The sequence below is a fragment of the Mauremys mutica genome, chromosome 12 (assembly GCF_020497125.1).
Source record: "Mauremys mutica isolate MM-2020 ecotype Southern chromosome 12, ASM2049712v1, whole genome shotgun sequence".
Classification (NCBI taxonomy): Eukaryota; Metazoa; Chordata; order Testudines; family Geoemydidae; genus Mauremys; species Mauremys mutica.
In genome coordinates this window covers 66,900,720-66,917,901 of record NC_059083.1, presented here as the reverse complement: position 1 = coordinate 66,917,901, position 17,182 = coordinate 66,900,720, and the positions used below count along the sequence as shown (strand labels likewise).

Below are 17,182 nucleotides of genomic sequence, written 5' to 3'. Positions count from 1 at the left end.
CAGATTTTCCCCACAAGGCACCGAAACAAACCTGTTTAGTCAGCTTGGAAAATGCAGAGGCACATGCCCAGTTCAGCCATGGCTGAGAGGCAGAAAGGAGTGTCCACACAGCAGCCTCCAACCATGTCTGCTGTAACCAGGTCAGAGGAGGGAGCGTCCGACTGGCTGCAAGAACACAGGACTTTAGGTTTCATCTGGGAGGCATCCCCGCCCTTCACAGCAGGCACAGGTTCAACGCCAGCCCAGACAGACCAGCGTCTCCTGCTGCAGGGGAATCACCACTCCCTGCAGAAACTGGGCTTTCTAGGAAGGTCTAGGACTGATCTGGCTGAACTCCACTTGGCCCATATGATCCAAAGAAACATGAGAGGTAAAGACCCCATTGAGTCTCTCACACGCACCCCACAGTGAGTCATCCTGGAGGCAGGAGGGAAAGAGGTCACTCGCGGTGAGAAGTAGAAAGGTCTTTGTGGGCCACACAGACCACCCAGGATTCTCTTGGGCTTTGATGCTGCCCCTTCCATAGACCCTTATGGAGGGAGAATTCCCAGCTCAAGCAGGGTCTCCAGACTTCACTCACTCCATATTTCTGTGTAACAAGCAGGGGAGAGAAGGGAGAAGAGACACTTCTCTCTATTTGGTCCCCATGCTCCTTGGGTCTCGCTTGAAAGGATGCCACCATAAGGCACTCATGGGAGGCAGAGTCTCTTCCAATGTCCAGCTCATTCATATGAAGAAGGAACATAGGCCAAACCAGTCTGGGAGTTGTTAGGAGCAGGGGGTGACACGCTGGTGCTGTGCATTACAAATGGAACAAGAGATTGCTTGCAGCTTGGCACAGAAATCCCACACGCACTGGTCAACTTTACCATTGGAACGATAAAGGGGTTTTACAGTGTCCCCTACAGTCTCCATACAAGAATCCCGGTTCCTATTCACACCCAAAACAGCAGCCAAATCACCGACCAGCACTTCTCCCGGACTTCTCCCGACCAGCACTGATGTGCACCAGAGTCCCCAAGTGTGAACTGCTCCAGCCCTCCCATTCCCCCGTCAGAGAGCAGTAGGCTCAGCCTCCTCTTTCATTTAATTCACTCCTTTGCACTGGATGCAGCTCAATTCCCAGCAACACCTGCTAGGAATTCAACGCCCAAGATCAAAGGGTTAAATTGCTGCCAGCTTCTGTGATCTCTCCATTCCAAAGCCTGGGAGCAGACTCCGGCTCAGACCCCAATTCCCAGAACTGGGAGCCTTCTACATGCTCAGCCAGTAGGAAAAACCCCTCCTTGTTGTTGTTGCTGCATGTGACAGAGGCCGGCACACAGCACTTGGACCATATACATTATACATAAGGCCCATGCATTTTTAAAGGGAAATTTCATCAAATTGAACTAGAACAAGCTAGTTTCAGACCCAATTTCAGAAACCTGAAATATTTATAAAACCCTCATTAACTTGCTCCCAGCAGCACTCAAGAAATCTGGACACAGTGAGCCTCCAAAGAAATGGCAGAAAAATCAGAAAGCACATCAGACGTCTTGTTAGTTGGCCCCAGTTACAGTCTGATTCATAAGAGGCGGTTTGCTGCGTACATGCCAGCGTGCTTTCATTCCCGGCTTCAGTACTTGCTCATCCAAGCCACACTTCTTCAAGTGCATCCTCTAGCAAGGCTTCCGCTTCTAACCTATGGTTAGAAGTCAGATGCCTCAGTATGAAAAGCTCATCTCATATGAGAGAACAGCAATAGTAAATGTAGCTGTAACTATGTAAAAATTAGCTAGAGCTGCATGCAATGCATTACACAACTTTTAGGCCAATGCTTATGAGAAAGTTCACTCTGACTGTTCCTGGTGACCAGCAAATTACAGGGATAATCCAAAGTAAATCCCCGGCCACTGCTCCTCTACCCGAGCGATCATATGATGTTTGAAATGGAAGGCACCTTAGATGGAGGCCAGCTTCCCCATTGAAGTGGCCACTGTTCAGCACTGTTGCTGGTGGAGAAAGGTAATGAAAGTAACGGGATGCGACAAATCTGACCACCTATGGGAGATTCTGATAGAAGTCAGCACTAGAGAGCCAGTGGTGGAACTCAGCAGTTCTGTGCAGGCCACTGCCCAGGGCAGGGTGGATTCAAGAGCTTGGTAGGGAAGAGTAACCAATTCCACTGCACAACTGAGCTTCCAGAGACAAGAATCTTTTTCAGCACCTTAGAAACAAAGCCAGCTTTTAAGTCACAAAAGCACAGAGCCAATACAGCCAGTCAATCTGTTACACATGCACATCCAACACCAGCTACAGCCAGGGACACCCATACAGGCTTTGGAAACAGAGGGCGATGAAAAGAAGTCATAGGAGTGTGGACACACTAGTGTGGCACCATAAAGCGAATTCGTTACTCGAGAAGACGGGTAAGTAAGTGGTAACCACCTCAAGCAGCTCCCAGGCTCTCGCACTACAGTGTATGGCTGATTGCATTTAGTGCATGTTAGCCAGTGTAACCGACTTGGCTGTCAAAGGGCAGCATCTTTCCATCAGCCAGCAGCCTCGTAACAAAAAGCCCAGCAAAAGATCTGTGTTTGCAGTGAGTCTGGGCTCTAGCCCAGCTGTTGCCCCTAATCCCCCTTTTGTCCACACAGAAAAACTTCTGACTCGGACCTGAGGGTGGTTTACACCTAACTAGCAACACAGGCTGAGCCAAAGTTTTCAATCTGCCTAGTCTGCCGTGAGAACAAGCAGGTTTACCAATCCTGGGTGCTGTTAGTCCTCCAATGCTATCCCAGAATTCCACTGGGGCCAGCCTTCGTCTAATCCCTCCAAACTGCCACACTACATTTGAACCCAAGTTTGCCTGCCCCAGTTCTGCTGCACGTACACAGCATTTGAGCAGAGATGTAGTCCAAGAAAACCTCCTCCCGTGCTGCCAGTTGGCCAGAAGCAGACACCAGCTTTCTGGTGGAGTGGCATCACTAAGACCAGGAATTTGGGAGGAATGTACCCGACGTGACCTCTTTGTTTAGTGGACAGGAAAGAAATGGAGAGGTAGAGCCGTCAGCTGGGTGCACTATTGATCACTATGACACTTTGTGGCTTGCAGACTGAATTCCTTCATGGCAGTCTCATTAGACAGCCTTACTGCCAAATGCAGTTTGCTTTTGCCTTCAGAACTGCCTGTAGTAATGAGTCACTCCCTTCGGAAGTTAGTGACCTGAGAACAATATTTCATGTCAATGACACAAGCAACAGCTCCATGCTAAGCAAGAGCACCCGGAGAACAAATTTATAGAGCAGCCCAGGTTAATACACCTCTAAGAGCCACAGGATACCCCACCAGACATCCACCCCAGCACACAGGTTAGGACAGCACCACTGTGGATGCAGTTACATGGGTCTGTCATGGGTAGTGCTTAGCAACGGGGATGCTCACCAGGGCTAGGCTAGCCCAGGCTAACTCTGCACCAAAGACATAATTAAAGGGAGAACATGGCTGCCCAGAACATGAGTGCATCTAAACAACAGAAAAGCAGCACGGTTTAGAGGAGTGATTGCAGGGTTGGATGTCATGAGCTCCCAATAGCTCAGTGCATGTGGCTTTGGGCAGTTGTCTCCCCATTTGTAACATGGGGGTAACATGTACCCAACCCCACTGGGTCACTGACAGGCACGGAGCTTGGGAACCTCTTGAAGAGGGAAGGAGATAGGGAGCCTGAAGTGCCGAGCTCCCATTGGTTCCAGAGTCATGGGCACTCAGCACCTCTGGAAGCCAGGCCATGGGATCACTAAGTACCATGAAGAAGGAAAGATGCCAGTCTGGAGGTAAACAGCCAATTCCTTTGGAGACAGACGTGCCTGGAACACCAAATATGCATATTTCTGATTCTATTTATGAAAAATGGTTCAATCTAGCCCTCACTGAGATTAATAAATTCAAGAGTCCAAGAAAGCACATTACACCTAGGGTACTCTACAGTGCAACCACTGTGGCTTCTGACCACCTCTCCATTCTTTGATCTGGTATAGCAATACAAACTGCACATGTAGAACTATTTGGTTAGGGTTGATTTTTTACCTACATGGTTACACTGGTAAAAGCCCTAGTGTGGACACAGTTATACCACTAGACATGTGCCTTATACAGGTATAGTTATTCCCCTTGCTGTACAGAAATAAGCTGTACGGGCAGAGAGCACCTTGATACCAATAAAACTGTGTTGACTGTAGGGAGTTTTAGTACACACCAGTTCGTAGAAATGGGGAACTGACACAAGAGCATTACAGCAATTTGCCCAGTGTCACACAGGAAGTGCAGGGCAAAACTAGGTCTAGAACTCAGATCATCCTGAGTCCCAAGTCAGTGCCCTATTCACAAGGGCACCCTTCAGCAGGAAAAGACCTAAGCCACAAATAAGCTAAAAGGAGCAACATCGGGCTGAAACCTGGGGAATTTACACAGAGTTCCAAGTATATCAGGTGTTGGATCAGTCTCAGACTTCCTCTGCCAACGTGCGACAGCTGGCAACCACATTCTTCTCTTTGTTAACGGGTCTCTTCCCCGGTAGCGAGAGAGACACCACACAACTAGCAGGGAATACTGACTGCAGACTAGAGAAGTGTTAGCATTTCAAGCGTTACTTGAAACCACAGTACGCAGGAGGTTGAGACAGGTGCGGGGCTTCAGTTGGTGTTTTAGAGTTTAATTCAGCCCCTTTCAAGGCGAAGAAAATGCTAATGGAACACTGATACACACATGTACATCTGCATCAGAAGTAATAAGTGACCCAGACACTGAGCCTCCCTGCGGACAACCTCTCATCAGACTGATCGCGCCTGACGGGAGGAGTAGCCAAGATGCGGAAAGCAATACAGCACTGGCAGGGAAGTTACCCAAAGAGAGGAAACACCAGCTCGGTGATTTTTGCGGGAACCCAGAAATGGAGCCACCCAAAGATGACTTGCCCAAGGTCACACACTGGAAGAATCATTGGCAAAACCAGCTCTCAGGACACTTAGTCTGTAGAGAGCTTTGCAAATGTGCTGCTAATAAAAGGAAACCCCAGTGCTTTCCATCAGCCATCGCAAAGCGCTTTACCAGAGAGGTCAGCATCATTATTCCCCTTTTGCAGATGGGGGCATGGAGGCCCAGGGAAGGGACTTGCCCAAAGTCACCCAGCAGGCCAGAGCCTTGCTACAGGAGTCTGCTATTAGAGCTTTGAGCTGTGGGGCCAGACTGCTGGCTTTGGTGTCTTTGCAAGAATCAAAAGGTTTGCACATTATTGAGGTGAGAACTGCTAATTAGGGCATGCTGCAGAACCTCACTGCCAGCCCAGGGTCCTTCCTCCAAACCCGGGTCTCAAACCGTGCTGTTAAGAAACACAGCAACATCAAGCACTTATGCTGCTGTAATAAAGAGGGTGAGGGGAGAGAAAAAACAAAAACACACTCTTCAGTGGTGTCCTTTTAAAACATGACAAAAATCCACCGAGTGGGCAGAAACCACCCTTGCTATGAACAAGTCAAGTTTCTACATCCCCTACTTACAGAGCTTTTAGGGTTGACGGTAACCCACTGCATCAGGGCAAACAAAACATTGAGCTCCAGCCTCCGGACTGATTCACAAGCTATGAGATCAGAGAGGTCACCACAGGGCTTTTCCAAGCCATGAGACAGCACATGAATGTGCAAGGAAGTTTGTGCTTGCCAGAGAAGTGCCAGGTCAGTGTAGTGTTCACTTCATAGGATACTAAATCTGTGTCTTTCTGAGAGGTATTGGACCAATTATTCTTGTAAATAAGAATCTCCCATCACTCCCCTAGCAAACATATACATGCAGTAAAGCTTTAAAAAGTGTTAGAATTAAGCAGCACTGGTCCATGGATACCACAGGCAGGCAACAGGCAAGCTTTTTGCCTTCAGCTGGCCAACAGGAGGACATCCCTACTGACAACAGCACTTCAGCAGGTGCTTAAATCATTGGGGTCTCACGCATGTGTTTTCCTGACCTGAGGCTCAGTCCCTGGCCTGCCTAATCCCATCCCCTATCCTTTGCAACGCCTATTCAGTACTATCATGACAGTAAAAATCACCACAAGATGGGTAACAGATAGCCACTAGGAACAGACACATGAGACTGAGGAACCACTTCTCACCTGAGCCACTTGAACACATAGGATTCGGGGGGAAAGTTGTGACATTTATGGGAGGCAGTTTGGTTAAAAGTCATCACTAACAGGATCATTGACATTAAAGATTTAAATATGTAATTGACTTCTCTCTGCTTATTCCATCTGCCAATGAAAAAAACAGTCTCATGGTGCGGCTCTCATACATTAGCACAGTGCTGCAACATTTGGGTGGCAAACACCCCGGGGAAACATTTACAGCCCAGCAAGAGAACATGGGTGGACTATTTAGCTGCGCCAAGTTCACATGCAGCCCGGAGGGGAAGGAAGGGTCTAGAACAAGGTATCAATGCCCTGTGTAGACACAGACAACACTCAGTGGAGAACATAGGGGCAGTGGAGCTCAGGACAGAGCTGGGTTGGAACAGCTTACACATTACGCCTGTTTCCAGCTTAGGGCTATTTTACAATGAGATTTGACGTACACCCACTCATGCATGGAAAGGGTGTTCACTGGGTCTTCTTTGCATTGTGTTGCTCTCTATGCTATTCTTTTAGCAGGTTTTGGCACAAGCAGGCTACTGCGTCCAGATAGAAGGTAGATGTGAAGAAAAGCAGCATGTGTAATTCTGTACAGACAGTTGCTATCTGCCTGCATGCTGGCAAGGTGCCATTCCCTTCCTCCCCACAAGCATCATTTTAGTGAACAGCACTGTTTCCCAGAGCATTAGTGCAGCCAAGATAAAGGTCTCTGCTCCAGCCATCTGTGCGCTAGGAAGAGAGCCCTTCGACAGCCCCAGGAGAGAGATGCTTGCCAAGCTTGTCCCACTGTTTCCATCTGAACCGTGTTCTGCTCAGTTCCTCACCCAAGGTTTAAGGAAAACCTCCCCACAACATCCCTTTGCAATGGAGAAAAGCTTCATAAACCAAGAAGCAATTTGAAACCTATAATCCAGGCTTCCCACTGAGGCATTCATCCACCCCAACATGCTGCCCAGGGGAACAAATGCTGCATTCACAGATGCTGCCAGTTTGCAACTTCAGAGCCTGAGCTACTCCAAAAAGCCAGAACTGGGAACAGGCAGAGTAAACCAGATCTGTGCTCCAGACTCCAGCTGTTCTATGGGAAGAGCACCCCCATCCTGTGCAGGGCCCTCTGAATTCTCTTGGGAAAGGGTCCTTCTCAGAGGTTGGGTCTACAATTAGGAGAGACTCATGCAGGCAGACAACCATGGGCCCAGCACCTGGGCTTCCTGCCCCACACTACCAGGGACTCTTCCAGCAGCAAATATCCCTGGAACCCCTCTTAGAAGGGGGGGTTGATAGCATAGAAGGGGGCTTCTGCTCTTCCAGCCTTCCTGTGGATTGCCCACGGAGCAGTGTATGGGTGCACACCCATGGCGGAAGGGCACAGCATCCATCCCACCCTGCCCCTACAACACCTACTCAACAGCCCTCCCCCCTCCCCAAGGGCGGTTTGTAGAGACCGGGGAAAGCTGAAGGGCAGAGATACCACTGGTCCCTCCTCTCCATGGGCTAAAGCCTTCTGGGCACACAGACTCTTGATATAGGATATAGTCTGACCCTAGGGAGACATCATCCAGAAGTGCTCAGAGTTAGATGGGTCTATCTGGAACCAAAACCCCTGATCTAAGCACCTTGAGCATTGCCCTGAGTTCCAGACTTCGGAGCCGAAATCTCTCTCCATAAAAGGGTGCAGGCTCCTCCATAGCTATTGTTGTTTAGAGAGGTAACAAAATGCTTTACAAACACTCACTGAGTCAGGCCCCAACCCCAAGGAGCCCAGTTTAATTCTGACAAGTGCAACACACCCACGTACGTTCACTATCCTCACAAGGCCACAGAATGTGGAAGATCCTCCCATCATCCCTGTCCTGCCCCAAAACCAAACAAGCTACAAAGAATAGAATTCTACAACTGTTTTCCAATTGATTCACTCAAAGGAGATTGCTCCACGCCCTCACCCGTGGATTAAAGAGAGAAAGGAACATATGGGCTGAACAGAACAGCAGCCTGGGAATCAAGAAAAAGGAGAGTATAGAAATGCACTGAGGTTTTGCTGAGATACCAGGCACGGATCCAGCAGCAAACGTTATGATACGTTGTGCTTGTATAGTACATTTTATCTGAAGATCTGAGACAGTAAGCCTCACAACACACCTACCAACTGGGTTAAAAAAAAAACCAAACCAACATCCTCACTTTGCACCAGGAGAGGCCAATGCCTTGTCTACCTGCGGATATTTTGGGGGGGTGGGGGTGGGAGTGGGGGGAGAGGGACAGGGAAGAGGAGTGTATTGGTGCAAACCCCTAGTGTAGATGCACTGTGCCACCTTAAGAACAGAAGTGAGCCTCACCACTGCAACTCACTTTTACACCCATACAGCGCATTCACACCAGGAGTGTGACAAACACTCCTATATTAAGGATCAAGCAGGCCTGATATACAGAGAGGTTAAAGCCCAGAACCTGAGGTGTCTAATTCCCAGGGACTTCAATGGGGGATCTCTCTGATTATCTGAGCCTAAAGGACTTGCCCAAGGCCATACAGCAAGAGAGAGGCAGCCAGGAATATAATCAGGAGTCCTGGCTGGCAGTGTCATGGTCCAACGATTAGACAAAGCTTCCTTATCACATCACAAAAAGCAGCTTGCACAGGGATTAAGTCCGACATCCTTTTTCTCAGTCCCAGATGTAAATCTTGCTAGCTCACTATTTTCCCTAGAGTATTACCAGCTCTTTCCTCCCCTTCCCTGTATATATTTTAAAGTGATAGAGACTAAATGAGAAATTAAGTCAGAGGACAGAAAACCAGGTGTTAGTGTGCTATTTACAGAAAGAGGAAAAGGGTGTTTAAAGGATGCCTTCTGCATGCACTAGAATGATGGAGGATAGCAAATTGTTACCCAAAGCACCATAATGCTCCCACAACACAACAGTGAGCAGGAAGCTAGCAAGTCCCCTAGAGGCCTGGATTCTTATTTACAAGAATAATTGGTCCAATACCTCTCAGAAAGACACAGATTTAGTATCATATGAAGTGAACACTACACTGACCTGGCAGGGAAGCAGAGGCTCGTTGGTGATGAGCTGCAAAGCTTTTAATTAAGTAAAAGCATTTATGATCCCTGTGCACACAGAGTAATTACATTTTAATATTAAATAATGGCTCCCTTTTCACAAACGAGGCCTCCATTTGAAGTCCTCTGTTTTCCCATTAAATGCACCTCTAGCACAGCTTTAGGCGTTTGCAACATCCTCAGTTGTTGCAGAGAAAGCAAAGCCATTAAAAAAACCCTCCTACGTGAACAACCTTGGATTCCTGGCAGTCACAAATGTATTGAGTTTAGGTGAACTCAGTCTAGTCCCTGGTCAAAGTTTATTCACACCATTCGCCAGCAGAAAAACCTGCTTAGAAGAAGAAGCCAATGACTGGAACAGCAGGTCATTGTATGTCAAAGTGAGGAGCAGTATCAGAAAACTAGGAGCACGAACATACACATTGTGAGAGGCCGACTTCTGTAGAGCAGCACTTGAGTCTGTATTATCAATCTTGTTTTTGTGACAGTAAATTTACAGTGTCTGAGTAGCTGGTTATTAGAAGCGGGAGATTTTAAATAAGATCATACTAACCCAATTACTTGTTTCCAAAGCAATTTAAAAAAAAAAATCATAGCAAGAGGCAGCCTTAAGAAACAAAAATAAAACACTTCACATTGTGGGATTCAGAGTCTAGATTAGAGACTAATTCTTTTCCTCTTCTCTCCATCTACAGAGCCCCAGGTCAGTAAGTACAAGGTCTTGCATTAAAGCACAAAGTCAGTCCAAATCTATAGATGACTAATGGTTAATACAGAAACTGTTAAGGTTAATAAGCTGAATGTGGGGTTGCATCCTGACCATCCTGGCTAATAGCCATTGATAGACTTATTCTCCATGAACTTATCTAGTTCTTTTTTGAACCCACTTATAGTTTTGGCCTCCACAACATCCCCTGGCAACGAGTTCCACAGGCTGACTGTGCATTGTGTGAAAAAGTACTTCCTTGTGTTTATTTTAAACCTGCTGCCTATTAATTTCATTGAGTGACCCATGGTGGTTGTGCTATACACAGGGGTAAATAACATTTCCTTATTTACTTTCTCCATGCCAGTCATGATTTTATAGACCTCTGTCATATCCCCCCGATAGTCGTCTCTTTTCCAAGCTGAAAAGTCCCAGTCTTTGTAATCACTCCTCATAGAGCAGCTTCCATCTCTTTTTCCATTTCCAATATATATCTTTTTTTTAAGATGGGGTGATCAGAACCACACACAGTATTCACAGCATTATGATATTTATATTACAGCATTATGATATTTTCTGTTTTCCCTCTTTTCTAATGGTTCCTAATATTCTGTTTGCTTTTTTGACTGCCGCTGCCCACTGAGCTGATGTCTTCAAAGAACTATCCACAATGATTCCAAGATCTCTTTTTTGAGTGGCAACAGCTAATTTAGATCCCATCATTTTGTACATAGAGTTGAGATTATGTTTTCCAATGTGCACTACTTTGCATTTATCAATATTGAATTTCATCTGCCATTTTGTTGCCCAGTCACCCTTTGTAACTCTTTGCAGTCTGCTTTGGACTTAACTATTTTGTGTCATCGGCAAACTTTGTCACCTCCCTACTTACCCCTTTTTCCTCCCACCATTTTCACATTGCAATACTCTGCTGACCCACAAGTCAGAGCTGAGGGGCAGCACAGCATGCGGAATAGCATGGCTAAACAAACCTCCCAGGTCTAGATTTAGGTCCAGCCACGTTAGCTATACCCTTTTCAATTTAAGAGTGGTTGCAGTGAAAGCACAGACTGATATATATTGTTCCTTTGCGCAGCCACTCTGCACTATATAGTCTTCACAATGTGGGGGAGTGCATGTGGGGGAGTGCATGTGGGGGTCAGGCAGGGTAGGGCTTGTCTCTAGCATAGATTTTGCACTGATATAGCTATACTAGCACAAACTCCCAGTGGGCATGGGTGCAATCTACCCTGGTGTAAGTCACACCAGAGCCACGCAGCACATCTATGCTAAGGGTTTTCATAGCTACATCAGGACAAAAATCCTTGTCTACTGGAACACAGCGACCCCATCATGCTAACACTGTTCCTTTAGCCACCCATATTCTAGTGTATATTCAGGAACGGCCAGGGAGGAGCCACCCGCTGAGCTGAGGAAGCACAAGGACAGTATATACTAATGTTCCATTGCAGTTGATGGAAGATTAATTGGCAACAGCAACACAGCATGTGCAGTGAAGAATCAGCAACAAGAGGTTTACCCAAGGTTAGAAGTACTGTGTATTTGACAAAGGCACAAACTTGCCAATTCTGGAAAGAACTTTAAGGCTGAAATTTCATGACAGTCTTAGACAAGCAACCACCAGGGACAATTCTAACCCCTCCAAACTTGCTTAGTGCATCACCAGAGATCGCACACAAGAACAGGGAACAGCTGTGGGAAGAGGTGAACGGGGCCCTTCACGCGTTACTTCACACAGTGCTACACAGGACTTTAGTGGTAGCCCTGCTTAGAGAAAGCCTGGACTTCGTGGACACACAAAAGGCTTTGAGAGGGCAAAGCACTGCAGTCATCCTGCTGCCGACCATTAGGGTAGCACTCATGCAACAAAGACAAGATTGCTCTTCGCCTCTCAGATTAGAGGGGAATTACAGGGAGAGTCCAAATGGATGGGGAGCATCCTTCTGTGCCCACAGGGTTCTGCAAGCCTAGAACAGCAGCATGTGTCCGTTAGCTCATTTTGGAAATTCCCATGAGAAGTGACCATTACAGCACAAAGGCATGTAGGAAGCTGTGGGCGGCTAAAGGTCAGCCCTCCAGCTTTATTGTAATGGGAAGGGGAGATGACAAAATTCACAGGGAGGAAGAGAACACCCAGCCTCTTTCCCTTCCCTGTGGCTGCATCTAAGTGGCAGCTACATTATTTGTTTTAGTTTTTCCACAAGACTTAGAGGGATTTGCTCCCGACAGGCTTCTGAATTAAGAGCCCATGTGAAAGCTTGAAAAACCCAAACAGAAAAAAGTTTTAAGCCATTAGCCCCCACTGTCATCTAGCAGAAAGGGAAAGGAAATATGTCTGCAGAGACATTTTATCAAGTGCAGTTCGTGCAGCCAAAACAATGCTAGATCTGTAGCTAGGCAGGTCAGCACCACCAGGACCAGAAGAGTCTGCTCATCCCATCCAAATAAACCAGTAACATTTCTTAAGTCTGGCACCAGTATTGCTAAGAAAGGAAACAGAGCTGGATAAGATAGGTTCTCTCACTAATTTCTTCCCTTTAAATGGGAACTCCATTCGCAGCATCACGTGTTTGTCTCTAGCCAGTTTTCCAGATCCTTCCCCAATTGTCACTGATGATTCAATTGCTTTGCATGACCCAGGAAAGAGCTGACTAATGTAACTGTGTGTGTCTTTTTGTTAGGCAATAGCATTCATGTAAAACCCAGCCTTACAGAAAAGCTGCGCCCTGTTTACTCAATGCAGCACTGAGAAGGCTGAGAGGGAGCGGAAAGAGAAGCAGGCAGCATAGACAAATGTCAAAAATAGCTTTCAATTAAAACTACGTCTGCAGCTGGGGAAGCTGTTTTACTGAAATGTGACACTACAAATAAGGAAAACCCATTTAAGCATCTGTACCATTTTGCACCTTATTTGAATACTGGAGAAGCATCAGAAGGGTGCTGTTGTCTAACACATCCGAGGAACATGGGTATTCACCCACGAAAGCTCATGCTCCAATACATTTGTTAGTCTATAAGGTGCCACAGGACTCTTTGCCACTTTTACAGATCCCGACTAACATGGCTACCCCTCTGATATTGTCCAATACAGTAGTTCTCAAACTCCCCTCCCTCCCCCCATAGACCACTTGAAAATTGCCGAAGGTCTCGGCAGACCACTTAATGATCTTTCCAAATGTTGCTTGTACCATTAGCTAACTATTGTAAAGCACTTTGGATAAAAGCACTATATAAAAAACCTTAAACTTTGTCCTACAAATAAAAGCAGACTGGGAAGGAGGTGGGGTGTCTCTCCCCTTCAACAGCAACTACAGAGCTGAGGCTAGGAAGGAGGAGGGGTCTCTCCCCAGCAGCTGCAGCTGGGTAAAATCACCTCTATCTCTGGCCCCTGCAGCCCTGCACATTCCACATCCCAAATCCCAACCCCCCCTCTTCTCACCCACTGTCCCCTCCCACCTACCCTCTATTCTCCCCAAGGCCACTATCTCACCTTATGTGTGCATCTTCTGCAGGGTCCAGGCACCTAATTAGTGGAGCCATACCTGTGCGGCTCCACTAATTAGGTGGGTGACCCTTCATTCTCTCATGTACGGCCACCCAGGTGTGCACCTTAGAGGGAACTATCCATGGACCACTTGACTGGAGCTTGTGGACCACTGGTGGTCCACAGACCACAGTTGAGAACCTCTGGTCTAATGCAACCCTTGCTGAGAAATTTTTTTATCCAGCCATATACTAGAGACAAACTAGATTAAATTCTCTTATTAGGCACTCGCAGTGCTAGCGCAAACCATATCATCACTGGCATCCCCTCCCCTCGTGGGGTGGGAGGGGGGAGTTGCCAGTTTAACTCAAAAATCTCCCAAACAAACTTGTGCACGTGGCCTGGAATGCTCCTTCCCACGTGAGCTGGTAAGAAATGGGGAGATTAAAAAGGTGCCTTGACATTTTAAAAACCATGGTACCATGCCCCCATTGCCCCTGCACTATGTATAGCCATTTACACCAGGGCAAGGTGGATGTGAGAAAACTGCCATTTCAAGGCCCAGTCTACACTTAATAGTTAGATTGATATAGCTGGGCCAGTCAGGGGAGTGGAAAAAAAACAACAACAAAAAACAACAAACACATCCCTTATCAACGTAGCTATGGTGACCTGACCCCAGTGTAGACGCAGCTAGGTTAACTAAAAAAGTGCTTCTGTTAAGGTAGCTAACTTCATTCAGGGAAGTGGCATTCCTACACTGACAGGGAAACCCCATCTGTTGCTGTAGGCTGCATCTACACTATGCTAGCACAGACACGCCGACATGGCTCTACTGGAATAGTCTCTGTAGTGTAGACATATCCAAGCGTAAGGCCCTGAACTAAAGCGATTGTCGATTCTTAAAAGCACATTTTAAAGTTTCAGAAGTTTAGCATCAGCATACTGTAGGGGCAGCCTTTTAAACAAGAAGGAAGTCCCTGACTACTCAGAAATTGCTTAATGTTTGTAGCAGGCTTTAAAAGAAGTTATTTACAATAAAACAGGCAGTGTCTTTGAAAAAAGTCAGTATCACAAGAGACGAGCATCAGGGAAAATAGCCCCCTTCACACCCAGAGTTAAGCAGCAACTACTGTACTGTGCGCCTTTAAACTTTACATGTTACAGTTTTATGTAACACATAAAGACACCGGTAAGAGCTGTTCCACTGAGAGATCACACTTCACAGCCTCATTTGAGAGCCGGGCGGGGGGGTTTGAAGAGGAATGGAGTCACTGTGAAAGGAGTAAGTCCACCTACTCCAAAAGCCGGTTTCGGTAGGGCGAAGAGGCGGAGGGGAACGCCAGCCCCAGTGGCAGGGACCCACTGGGGAGCTGAAACTAGCGCTGGTTATGAGCAGGAAGAGGGATGGGGGACGGTCCCTCGCTGATGAACACACGCACCGAGCTCACTGGCCCCAGTGCCCACAGAGCCACCCTCCCGGGAGGGGCAGCCTCGCCCCGTCGCTGAGCAGCAGGGGAGGCGGGTGCTTGGGGCCCTGGATTAACGCTGCGGCCCCAGAGCCCCCGCGTAGCCCGCCGGGGGGAGGCGGAAGGCGCAGCCCAGCAGGGCCCGGAGCCAGCGGCCCCGGGAAGGGAAGCGCCGCGCTGGGGACGCTCGAACAAGGAAGGAAGCAGCGCGCCTGGGCTCAGCTACAGAACAGCTCCGGACAACGTGCAGCGAGCCGGGACTCTGCCCGCGTCCCGCCCCTCCAGCGGCAGCCGCCCCCGCCCCCGGAAACTCCCCCCTCCGCCTGCCCCACCGCTCCCCCTGCCCCCCCAGCTACCCCTTGCAACCCCCTCTCCCCCAGCCCCCCCAGCTACCCCTTGCAACCCCCTGCAACCCCCTGCCCCCCAGCTCCCCCTTGCATTCGCCACCACTCCCTGCCCTCCTCTCCCTGCCCCCCTGCAATCCCCTTAGTTGCCCCTTGCAATCACCGCCTCTCCTTGCCCCCTTCTTCCTGCCCCCCTCCGCTCCCTGCCCCCCTGCAATCCCCTTAGTTGCCCCTTGCAATCACCGCCTCTCCTTGCCCCCTTCTTCCTGCCCCCCTCCGCTCCCTGCCCCCTTGCAATCCCCTTAGCTTCCCCTTACATTCACCGCCTCTTCCTGCCCCTTACAACCCCCCGCTTCCCCAGCAGCCTCGGAGGCAGCGGAGCCCAACTCACCTCCGTGCCCCGCACAGGATCCGTCCCGTCCTCGGGCCGGCTAAGGGAGAAACTAGGCGGAACTCGCCACCCTCCCTTCCTCTACCTGGGGAGGTGGGCGGGGCTAACGGGAACGGGGCGGGGCTGCGCGGGGGGAGGCGTGGTCAGGCTAATTGGGGCGGGCGGGACGTGGGTGGTTAAGGGGCGGCAGGTCAGAGGCACGTGGGGTGGAGAATGTCTCGTCCCCTCCCCCCAGACAGACCCACGCAGCGGCACCACTAGTCCCCAGGCAGGTCCCCTCCGCCCACCCCAGGGCCGCGCCCCGCCCTGAGCATGGAGGGAGGCGTCCCAGTTCTGGGAACAGCCGGTTCGCTGGGCATAGAAAACACTCTGCCGATGTCTGTCTCCCCCACGGGAGCGGTTCTCTCTTTGGCTCGGGCTCTGCCCCCAGCAATCCGTGGGGTGGGAGGTAGGTGCCCCAAGAGGGGCTGGGGCTTAACCTCTCTCTGCCCCCCTTTGCCCGTAGGAGGCTAGCAGCAGCAGCACAGTGGTAATGACAAGCAAGGGGGTGAAGTTAAGAAATGGGAATTATAGAGTGAATACCCGGAAAACCTTCCTGATCGGGAAGAGATTTAAATCTGGAAGAGGGATCAGCGCTTCCCGAAGGAGCCCGAGCCCGGGGGCTGTGTTACTGAAAGTTGGAACTGGACTAAGCAAATCCACAGGAATAATCCTGCACTGAGAGTAGGAGGCGTTTATTAATCATTTGTTTCTGTCATTAATGTCGATCCCGTGAAAGGGGATAATAATCCTTATGTTCTACCTCACCAGAGTATAATTAGGCTTAATTAGCTAATGTTTGTACAGGGCTTCGGAAATACAAAGAGTATCATAAGTGGGCAGTGTTATTTGTAAGGACAAAAGGCAGAGGGAATCATGAATACACACCCCCCCCTCTGTAGTGTCTATCCATGGCTCCAAGGAGCCAGTAACTCTCCAGCCCCAGGAAATACATTTTTCTTATCTTGCCTCTGTGTTTTAAGTGGTCTGCATTAGCATTCACGAAATGATGTGCTATTTACTCGCCTTGCCCGGGTGTCCTGAGGATGACTTGGTTAATGCTAGAACTGCCAATAAAAGAGCTAAGTATTATTTTACGTTACCTCTGTCTGCATCTTCAAGACCTTCATGTGGCTTTCACCCTCTCTTAGGAACGTCCCATGGTACTGCCTGATGGGAAAGGAGACCTGTCGAGGTTCGCTGCTCCATAGAACAGGGCGCAGTGTTGATGCTCCCGGCTGGAGAGACTAGAAGTGAATAGCAGAGACGGGGTAGGGTGGGGCTTATTGGATAGCTGCTCATGTCCAGGCATGTTCAGTGGCAGCTAATGCAGAGCCACATGGAGTATCATCATACAATGTGTGATTGCATTCAGGGCTTTGTTCCTTTGTAAGGTGGCGCTTCTTCCAAAATCAGCCTCAGATACTGGAGCCAAGTTTACTCTGGGAGCTGGAGTAATTAGTGTTTGCTCTTGCAAAAATGGCTTAAGGAAGAGGATAAATTAAAGA

At 48.7% G+C, this 17,182-nt stretch overlaps 1 protein-coding gene across 2 annotated transcripts in view; it reads right to left on the bottom strand.

The window, feature by feature from the left end:
- RHBDF2 (rhomboid 5 homolog 2) overlaps positions 1–16,909 on the bottom strand; it is a 75,774-nt gene extending 58,865 nt beyond the window's left edge. The window contains exon 1 of one of the 2 annotated variants that reach the window (XM_044983739.1): positions 16,778–16,909. The gene's annotated coding sequence lies outside the window, so the exon portion shown is untranslated. Of the gene's footprint in view, positions 1–15,635; positions 15,764–16,777 lie in introns of those variants that run through there. The other variant, XM_044983738.1, reaches the window with a different exon arrangement.
- Between the last annotated feature and the right edge of the window lie 273 nt (positions 16,910–17,182).